The following is an 11,513-nucleotide window of genomic DNA, read 5'->3' as shown; positions in this document are numbered from 1 at the left end:
CTAGGGGAGAGGAAGGGGACGGAAAAAATGGAGACGACGAAGGCCGCGTCTGTCGCTGCGCATTCCTCTCCTCGCTGTGCGTGTTCGGGGGTGTGGGGTGGCGCCGCGGCGCTGGGTGTGCTGCGGCTGGGGGGTAGGCTAGGTGCGCGCGGTGCATGGACCCAGTAGAGGAGGGCAGCGTACGATAACTCCGGATGGGCCGTGGACACGCCACCCGGGTCAGCTGCGTGGACCCGGTGCGCGGCGCGGGGTGCGCTCCTGCCCGTCCGATCGCATTGGAGGCACAGGATGCTGTGCGCCGCCGGCTCGTGGACGCGGCCTAGGGTCTTCCCGCGCAGGGCGAAGCATGGGGCCCACCAGCTGCTTTTTTTTGAGATGGACCAGCTGCTCTCTTGACGCCACATATCGAGCCATACGCCTACATGCAGCCAGCGTACCCGCCAATCAGAGCCCGGCGCGTCGAGCGGGCCAGGGCTAGGCCTACACACAAGGGGTAGACGGGCACGTACATGTAGGCCTCTGTTGTTCCACCGGCTGCTCCAAACCCAAAATTCTACCCTTCCTTGCTCGTTCTTGTTCCGTGCATGGGCATGTGCTGCTTCGGTAGGAGTTCATTTCAAAATTCAAATCACGGCAGCAGCCCAAGCACAATGGTTCATCATGGAGTATGCGCATCTTTTCCCCAAAACTTTTATTTACGTATTTTTATTTATTTCGTACTAAAAAATACTTTTGGATCTTACTACTTCTCGGCACATTTTTTTCAAATGTGCATGCATTTTTATAGCCATTCTTTCAAACTCTATAAATGTATCGAGACAAAGCATCTGATTTTCCTCATGAAATTTTTACGCATGTGGCATTGCAGGAACGAAAGTCACCCACCATAAGGCGGTGCCGCTAATGGAGAGCTCAAGGAGACTTTTGAATAGCTACATTGAGTCCCTCATGTGTATCAAGCAAAAACCGCATTACGACTTTGGTGAACCAAGATGGTGGTCACCATCAGCAATAAGTCAACACAGGTGCGACCCGACCCATGGCGCATACGACACGAAAGGAGGCAGAGGAACATTGGGACAGGTGGGACTTGCTACCACGGTGGCGTGCCATGTAGGCAGAGTCAGCAAACCACTTGACGGCGAGTGACGAAAATCAGCCCAAGTGTTCCCGACACTTTTTTCAAGTCGATGCATGACTATGTATCCACCGTGCAAGTTCATGCTTCATAGGTGCAATTACTCTTTTTAGCCTTCCTTCCACATCTCACCGAGGTAGTTGTCGGCCTGGTCCTTGCTCTCACGGTGCGGAAAATTGGTGGCCTACATTGTCTCTAATGTCTTGTTCTTTGCTGCATGTGTCGTTAGTGACATCTCATCCTTAGTTGTCTCTGCCATCTGGGACGTCTTGTCCATATCCTCGCCATTTTTAAGTTCTTGTTTTTTGCGATGCCATTTGTAAGTTTGTTGGCGTGGCGGTGATGGCAGCTCCCCTTCGCAATTTGGCCATTCAGATTCCTCTTCGTCACATTGGTGAGGGCTCCGGTGTTATCATGAGGCGTGCGAACTTATTTTCAAAGGTTGTGATCTTGGATGTGTGGATCTTCCGGCGGCGAATGCTTCGACGTTTGTTTTATCGAAAGCATTGGTCATGTAGGCCTTGATGGCTTACCGCACGCAATCTACAACGACGAGCTGGCTCTGCCGATGGAGAGGCATCAGGGGTGGCGCGCCATCAGCCTGTTCTCGAGGAAGAAGAGAATCAGACCATAGGGACATTGGTGTATTTTTTGTTTATTTTAGAGGGGTGTGATGCCTCTTTCGCAAAAGAAAGTAAAGAAAAACAAAAATACAAACCTGGGTCCCTCTCCGCTGACTTTGTTGCAAAGAAATATATTTTTCACATTGTACGTCTTTTTAACAAAGAAAAACTGGTGTAATGCAAAAGGAATAACATAAACTTTCGAAAAACACAGTAAGTACTCCATATTAACCGTGTTCGAAGCCTTTAACGGAAAACAAATAATGTAGGCTAGTTTTTAAAATACATACTTTAAATATATTTCTGTGTAATCTTCGGCTTTTATTTCTTTTTTGCATAAGAAAACGATGTCCAGTTAATGTAATGCAAAAAAGAATCATGCATGTAAACTTTCTAAAACTATAGTAAGCGCTACAGATTAGTCACCTTTGAAGGCTTAATGAAACAGCAAAATAACTTTGGTTAGCTTTCGAGATACATACTTTTATTTCTTTTTTATCAAATACATAATATCTGGCATTTAGTAAATCTTACCTTTTCAGAGTTTTTTAACTCCAATTTTCTCATTTGCTCAAAGGAGAAAATGGATGCTTATCCATATGTGCACCCGTGATACTACACACACACACAAAAAAGTGCGCCCGTGATACACAGAGAGGTCACGCACACAGACGTACATGGTCATCCAGTCAAAAGTGGGAACGAGTAGTATAGTAGATGGTAAGGTGGTACACCTGTTTACCGGAGCGGTAGAACTCTTGCCTGTCTCAAACCGGCAAACGAGAAGTCAGCCCCTCCTCTATCTCTCTCTCTCTACACATTATTTTCCTCGAATCTCGGCCTGCTTTTTCCTCTCCCCCAGCCAGCCTCTCTCTCCGCCTCCAAATCCCATGACCGCCGTTGTGTTCTCTTGATTGATTGGTTGCCTTGCCTGATACACGGCACGTACATATATACGTCCGGGAGGACGGCTCGGACGCAGCCAATGCAAGCAGCACCGCACCGCGGCGGCCGATGAACGTCGCCGTACGTAGGTAGGCGAGGCACCGGCCGGTTCCACTCGCGGCGGGGGCGTCGATCGCCGTGAGCGCTCGGCGTTGGCGGGGCCGGAAGGAGGAAGCCCGGCCGGCGTGTCCGTCCGTGCGTGCGTGCGTGCTCGTGGACGCGACGGCAAGGGAGCGGAGCGGGGGCGGGGCGGCGTGCGTGCATGCATGCATGCAAGGACGGACCGGGCGGCGGCCGAGGCGCAGCGCGATCGCAACGCACAGGAGCTCCCAGGCTTTGGCGCGCAGTCTGCGTGCGTGCCAGCAACGCGTGCCCAGCTGGGTTCCATTTGATTCACATGATATAAGGAAAGCATAAGCCAAATGCATGAACTAATGAGCTTAGAGGCAGGCTCAAACTTAGTGCAGAACTTTTACTTGGATCTCACAAGAATGCTGGTAAAAATGATTATTACGGAATTCGCACACACATTTTAAAGTAGAGAACTAACATGAAAAGAAAAGGAAGCAATAAGGAATGGCACATAAAAAAGCATGGAGTTATTTTTTTATGAGACCGGGATAGAGGTCTGATTAGGATAAACAATCAAGAATGGTACATAAAAAAGCATGGAGTTATTTTTTTATGAGACTGGGATAGAGGTCTGATTAGGACAAACGATCAAGAATCGCACATAACAAGTGTTGCAACATTGAAACAAGGTTGAACTATAGTTCAAAACTGTGACCACTTATTTTGCATCGAAGGGAGTAATTCACAAGAGCTTTAGAAAATCACATTTAACAAGAACACACGACTACACAGCAAGTTAACAACAAACAGAAGTGATTTACAACCAAATCTAGTTAGGAAGAGAGTTCAGTTTGTATAATAATTAATGCTTTCACCCATCTGGGGAATGCAACCAGAGAGAAAATAGCATACCCAAGTAATCTTCAATGTCTGCCTTCAGAATACCACCGTCAGGACCGGTGCCTTTTACACTTGACAGTTGGACCTCCTGTTTGACAAAACACAGACATATGTCTTAATTGACTGCGCACTGCCTACAGCAACTATCTAGATAGACTAGCTCAACTAAAGACTTCCATAGTTATCCTCTGCGAAATTTCTGGAAAGGGAACACTTACATTGTTAGGCTTGGGAGGTTCTCGCGTAGCCTTTGATACATCTGCAGCCGACGGTTTGTAACCTTGGAACTTATCGATGTCACCTTCTTCTTCCAGAATCAAACAAATTACCTAATGGCATAGCCCACGCAGTACAAGCAATAGTACAATGTTAGCAAAACATGCAAGCACTAGTACTACAACATGAAACAATAGGGAGACGGTTATACGTTCTTTGGACAGTAGATGTATACCTCACCAACTTTAATCTCGTTGGCACAATCACCATGAACAATTTTATCAAGATAGCCCTCTTCCATCCATTCTATCTCAGATCTGGCTTGACCCTGATTAAATGTAGTGCGCATACAGATGTAATTTAGCTTCTGCTGCAGCAGAGCAATACTGTACGGCGACCCGCAAAGCACAAGAATGTACGCAGCACAAGAATGAGAGAGAGACCTTGGGCGCGAGATCGCTCGTTGGCGCGAGCTTGGAAGCCTGCGGCCTTGAGGTGCAGCCGTAGGTGTACACGCTCCTGTCGCCGCGACCCCCTCTGCCTCCTCGCCCTCCACTCGCCACCGGGACGCAGGACGCCGCGGGACCCATCTGCGAGCACGTCCGCCCGGCCTCCTCGGCGCCGGCTGCGGAGGTGCCCTCGCCGAACTGTAGAGGGCGTCGGCAGAGCCCGAGCCTCTGGACGACGTCCTGGACGCCATCGGCGGGCGCGCCCTTGCCGCTCGTCTCCTCCACCACGACCTGCTTGCCGCGGGGAGCGGGGTTGAGGTAGCAGCCGCGCCTCGTCGCGGCCTCCTCCTCCTCCTCCGCGACGCCGTCGGCCTCGCACTCGCCCGCCGTCGGCGCCGCGGCGGGCCTATCGCGCATGGTCGGGGGCGCGCGGTGCTCGGATCGGGAGGCCGCCGGGTCGCCGCCGGGTCCGTCGGACGGCGCCATGCTCGACCCTCGTCGTCGGCCGCTAAAACCCTAGGGGAGAGGAAGGGGACGGAAAAAATGGAGACGACGAAGGCCGCGTCTGTCGCTGCGCATTCCTCTCCTCGCTGTGCGTGTTCGGGGGTGTGGGGTGGCGCCGCGGCGCTGGGTGTGCTGCGGCTGGGGGGTAGGCTAGGTGCGCGCGGTGCATGGACCCAGTAGAGGAGGGCAGCGTACGATAACTCCGGATGGGCCGTGGACACGCCACCCGGGTCAGCTGCGTGGACCCGGTGCGCGGCGCGGGGTGCGCTCCTGCCCGTCCGATCGCATTGGAGGCACAGGATGCTGTGCGCCGCCGGCTCGTGGACGCGGCCTAGGGTCTTCCCGCGCAGGGCGAAGCATGGGGCCCACCAGCTGCTTTTTTTTGAGATGGACCAGCTGCTCTCTTGACGCCACATATCGAGCCATACGCCTACATGCAGCCAGCGTACCCGCCAATCAGAGCCCGGCGCGTCGAGCGGGCCAGGGCTAGGCCTACACACAAGGGGTAGACGGGCACGTACATGTAGGCCTCTGTTGTTCCACCGGCTGCTCCAAACCCAAAATTCTACCCTTCCTTGCTCGTTCTTGTTCCGTGCATGGGCATGTGCTGCTTCGGTAGGAGTTCATTTCAAAATTCAAATCACGGCAGCAGCCCAAGCACAATGGTTCATCATGGAGTATGCGCATCTTTTCCCCAAAACTTTTATTTACGTATTTTTATTTATTTCGTACTAAAAAATACTTTTGGATCTTACTACTTCTCGGCACATTTTTTTCAAATGTGCATGCATTTTTATAGCCATTCTTTCAAACTCTATAAATGTATCGAGACAAAGCATCTGATTTTCCTCATGAAATTTTTACGCATGTGGCATTGCAGGAACGAAAGTCACCCACCATAAGGCGGTGCCGCTAATGGAGAGCTCAAGGAGACTTTTGAATAGCTACATTGAGTCCCTCATGTGTATCAAGCAAAAACCGCATTACGACTTTGGTGAACCAAGATGGTGGTCACCATCAGCAATAAGTCAACACAGGTGCGACCCGACCCATGGCGCATACGACACGAAAGGAGGCAGAGGAACATTGGGACAGGTGGGACTTGCTACCACGGTGGCGTGCCATGTAGGCAGAGTCAGCAAACCACTTGACGGCGAGTGACGAAAATCAGCCCAAGTGTTCCCGACACTTTTTTCAAGTCGATGCATGACTATGTATCCACCGTGCAAGTTCATGCTTCATAGGTGCAATTACTCTTTTTAGCCTTCCTTCCACTTCTCACCGAGGTAGTTGTCGGCCTGGTCCTTGCTCTCACGGTGCGGAAAATTGGTGGCCTACATTGTCTCTAATGTCTTGTTCTTTGCCGCATGTGTCGTTAGTGACATCTCATCCTTAGTTGTCTCTGCCATCTGGGACGTCTTGTCCATATCCTCGCCATTTTTAAGTTCTTGTTTTTTGCGATGCCATTTGTAAGTTTGTTGGCGTGGCGGTGATGGCAGCTCCCCTTCGCAATTTGGCCATTCAGATTCCTCTTCGTCACATTGGTGAGGGCTCCGGTGTTATCATGAGGCGTGCGAACTTATTTTCAAAGGTTGTGATCTTGGATGTGTGGATCTTCCGGCGGCGAATGCTTCGACGTTTGTTTTATCGAAAGCATTGGTCATGTAGGCCTTGATGGCTTACCGCACGCAATCTACAACGACGAGCTGGCTCTGCCGATGGAGAGGCATCAGGGGTGGCGCGCCATCAGCCTGTTCTCGAGGAAGAAGAGAATCAGACCATAGGGACATTGGTGTATTTTTTGTTTATTTTAGAGGGGTGTGATGCCTCTTTCGCAAAAGAAAGTAAAGAAAAACAAAAATACAAACCTGGGTCCCTCTCCGCTGACTTTGTTGCAAAGAAATATATTTTTCACATTGTACGTCTTTTTAACAAAGAAAAACTGGTGTAATGCAAAAGGAATAACATAAACTTTCGAAAAACACAGTAAGTACTCCATATTAACTGTGTTCGAAGCCTTTAACGGAAAACAAAATAATGTAGGCTAGTTTTTAAAATACATACTTTAAATATATTTCTGTGTAATCTTCGGCTTTTATTTCTTTTTTGCATAAGAAAACGATGTCCAGTTAATGTAATGCAAAAAAGAATCATGCATGTAAACTTTCTAAAACTATAGTAAGCGCTACAGATTAGTCACCTTTGAAGGCTTAATGAAACAGCAAAATAACTTTGGTTAGCTTTCGAGATACATACTTTTATTTCTTTTTTATCAAATACATAATATCTGGCATTTAGTAAATCTTACCTTTTAAGAGTTTTTTAACTCCAATTTTCTCATTTGCTCAAAGGAGAAAATGGATGCTTATCCATATGTGCACCCGTGATACTACACACACACACAAAAAAAGTGCGCCCGTGATACACAGAGAGGTCACGCACACAGACGTACACGGTCATCCAGTCAAAAGTGGGAACGAGTAGTATAGTAGATGGTAAGGTGGTACGCCTGTTTACCGGAGCGGTAGAACTCTTGCCTGTCTCAAACCGGCAAACGAGAAGTCAGCCCCTCCTCTATCTCTCTCTCTCTACACATTATTTTCCTCGAATCTCGGCCTGCTTTTTCCTCTCCCCCAGCCAGCCTCTCTCTCCGTCTCCAAATCCCATGACCGCCGTTGTGTTCTCTTGATTGATTGGTTGCCTTGCCTGATACACGGCACGTACATATATACATCCGGGAGGACGGCTCGGACGCAGCCAATGCAAGCAGCACCGCACCGCGGCGGCCGATGAACGTCGCCGTACGTAGGTAGGCGAGGCACCGGCCGGTTCCACTCGCGGCGGGGGCGTCGACCGCCGTGAGCGCTCGGCGTTGGCGGGGCCGGAAGGAGGAAGCCCGGCCGGCGTGTCCGTCCGTGCGTGCGTGCGTGCTCGTGGACGCGACGGCAAGGGAGCGGAGCGGGGGCGGGGCGGCGTGCGTGCATGCATGCATGCAAGGACGGACCGGGCGGCGGCCGAGGCGCAGCGCGATCGCAACGCACAGGAGCTCCCAGGCTTTGGCGCGCAGTCTGCGTGCGTGCCAGCAACGCGTGCCCAGCTGGGTTCCATTTGATTCACATGATATAAGGAAAGCATAAGCCAAATGCATGAACTAATGAGCTTAGAGGCAGGCTCAAGCTTAGTGCAGAACTTTTACTTGGATCTCACAAGAATGCTGGTAAAAATGATTATTACGGAATTCGCACACACATTTTAAATTAGAGAACTAACATGAAAAGAAAAGGAAGCAATAAGGAATGGCACATAAAAAAGCATGGAGTTATTTTTTTATGAGACCGGGATAGAGGTCTGATTAGGATAAACAATCAAGAATGGTACATAAAAAAGCATGGAGTTATTTTTTTATGAGACTGGGATAGAGGTCTGATTAGGACAAACGATCAAGAATCGCACATAACAAGTGTTGCAACATTGAAACAAGGTTGAACTATAGTTCAAAACTGTGACCACTTATTTTGCATCGAAGGGAGTAATTCACAAGAGCTTTAGAAAATCACATTTAACAAGAACACACGACTACACAGCAAGTTAACAACAAACAGAAGTGATTTACAACCAAATCTAGTTAGGAAGAGAGTTCAGTTTGTATAATAATTAATGCTTTCACCCATCTGGGGAATGCAACCAGAGAGAAAATAGCATACCCAAGTAATCTTCAATGTCTGCCTTCAGAATACCACCGTCAGGACCGGTGCCTTTTACACTTGACAGTTGGACCTCCTGTTTGACAAAACACAGACATATGTCTTAATTGACTGCGCACTGCCTACAGCAACTATCTAGATAGACTAGCTCAACTAAAGACTTCCATAGTTATCCTCTGCGAAATTTCTGGAAAGGGAAGACTTACATTGTTAGGCTTGGGAGGTTCTCGCGTAGCCTTTGATACATCTGCAGCCGACGGTTTGTAACCTTGGAACTTATCGATGTCACCTTCTTCTTCCAGAATCAAACAAATTACCTAATGGCATAGGCCACGCAGTACAAGCAATAGTACAATGTTAGCAAAACATGCAAGCACTAGTACTACAACATGAAACAATAGGGAGACGGTTATACGTTCTTTGGACAGTAGATGTATACCTCACCAACTTTAATCTCGTTGGCACAATCACCATGAACAATTTTATCAAGATAGCCCTCTTCCATCCATTCTATCTCAGATCTGGCTTGACCCTGATTAAATGTAGTGCGCATACAGATGTAATTTAGCTTCTGCTGCAGCAGAGCAATACTGTACGGCGACCCGCAAAGCACAAGAATGTACGCAGCACAAGAATGAGAGAGAGACCTTGGGCGCGAGATCACTCGTTGGCGCGAGCTTGGAAGCCTGCGGCCTTGAGGTGCAGCCGTAGGTGTACACGCTCCTGTCGCCGCGACCCCCTCTGCCTCCTCGCCCTCCACTCGCCACCGGGACGCAGGACGCCGCGGGACCCATCTGCGAGCACGTCCGCCCGGCCTCCTCGGCGCCGGCTGCGGAGGTGCCCTCGCCGAACTGTAGAGGGCGTCGGCAGAGCCCGAGCCTCTGGACGACGTCCTGGACGCCATCGGCGGGCGCGCCCTTGCCGCTCGTCTCCTCCACCACGACCTGCTTGCCGCGGGGAGCGGGGTTGAGGTAGCAGCCGCGCCTCGTCGCGGCCTCCTCCTCCTCCTCCGCGACGCCGTCGGCCTCGCACTCGCCCGCCGTCGGCGCCGCGGCGGGCCTATCGCGCATGGTCGGGGGCGCGCGGTGCTCGGATCGGGAGGCCGCCGGGTCGCCGCCGGGTCCGTCGGACGGCGCCATGCTCGACCCTCGTCGTCGGCCGCTAAAACCCTAGGGGAGAGGAAGGGGACGGAAAAAATGGAGACGACGAAGGCCGCGTCTGTCGCTGCGCATTCCTCTCCTCGCTGTGCGTGTTCGGGGGTGTGGGGTGGCGCCGCGGCGCTGGGTGTGCTGCGGCTGGGGGGTAGGCTAGGTGCGCGCGGTGCATGGACCCAGTAGAGGAGGGCAGCGTACGATAACTCCGGATGGGCCGTGGACACGCCACCCGGGTCAGCTGCGTGGACCCGGTGCGCGGCGCGGGGTGCGCTCCTGCCCGTCCGATCGCATTGGAGGCACAGGATGCTGTGCGCCGCCGGCTCGTGGACGCGGCCTAGGGTCTTCCCGCGCAGGGCGAAGCATGGGGCCCACCAGCTGCTTTTTTTTGAGATGGACCAGCTGCTCTCTTGACGCCACATATCGAGCCATACGCCTACATGCAGCCAGCGTACCCGCCAATCAGAGCCCGGCGCGTCGAGCGGGCCAGGGCTAGGCCTACACACAAGGGGTAGACGGGCACGTACATGTAGGCCTCTGTTGTTCCACCGGCTGCTCCAAACCCAAAATTCTACCCTTCCTTGCTCGTTCTTGTTCCGTGCATGGGCATGTGCTGCTTCGGTAGGAGTTCATTTCAAAATTCAAATCACGGCAGCAGCCCAAGCACAATGGTTCATCATGGAGTATGCGCATCTTTTCCCCAAAACTTTTATTTACGTATTTTTATTTATTTCGTACTAAAAAATACTTTTGGATCTTACTACTTCTCGGCACATTTTTTTCAAATGTGCATGCATTTTTATAGCCATTCTTTCAAACTCTATAAATGTATCGAGACAAAGCATCTGATTTTCCTCATGAAATTTTTACGCATGTGGCATTGCAGGAACGAAAGTCACCCACCATAAGGCGGTGCCGCTAATGGAGAGCTCAAGGAGACTTTTGAATAGCTACATTGAGTCCCTCATGTGTATCAAGCAAAAACCGCATTACGACTTTGGTGAACCAAGATGGTGGTCACCATCAGCAATAAGTCAACACAGGTGCGACCCGACCCATGGCGCATACGACACGAAAGGAGGCAGAGGAACATTGGGACAGGTGGGACTTGCTACCACGGTGGCGTGCCATGTAGGCAGAGTCAGCAAACCACTTGACGGCGAGTGACGAAAATCAGCCCAAGTGTTCCCGACACTTTTTTCAAGTCGATGCATGACTATGTATCCACCGTGCAAGTTCATGCTTCATAGGTGCAATTACTCTTTTTAGCCTTCCTTCCACATCTCACCGAGGTAGTTGTCGGCCTGGTCCTTGCTCTCACGGTGCGGAAAATTGGTGGCCTACATTGTCTCTAATGTCTTGTTCTTTGCTGCATGTGTCGTTAGTGACATCTCATCCTTAGTTGTCTCTGCCATCTGGGACGTCTTGTCCATATCCTCGCCATTTTTAAGTTCTTGTTTTTTGCGATGCCATTTGTAAGTTTGTTGGCGTGGCGGTGATGGCAGCTCCCCTTCGCAATTTGGCCATTCAGATTCCTCTTCGTCACATTGGTGAGGGCTCCGGTGTTATCATGAGGCGTGCGAACTTATTTTCAAAGGTTGTGATCTTGGATGTGTGGATCTTCCGGCGGCGAATGCTTCGACGTTTGTTTTATCGAAAGCATTGGTCATGTAGGCCTTGATGGCTTACCGCACGCAATCTACAACGACGAGCTGGCTCTGCCGATGGAGAGGCATCAGGGGTGGCGCGCCATCAGCCTGTTCTCGAGGAAGAAGAGAATCAGACCATAGGGACATTGGTGTATTTTTTGT

The sequence above is a fragment of the Triticum urartu genome, chromosome 6A (genome assembly GCF_056163025.1).
Source record: "Triticum urartu cultivar PI428250 chromosome 6A, HENAU_Tu73, whole genome shotgun sequence".
Classification (NCBI taxonomy): Eukaryota; Viridiplantae; Streptophyta; class Magnoliopsida; order Poales; family Poaceae; genus Triticum; species Triticum urartu.
The sequence above is the reverse complement of the archived record's forward strand: the minus strand, read 5'-3'. Positions refer to the sequence as shown.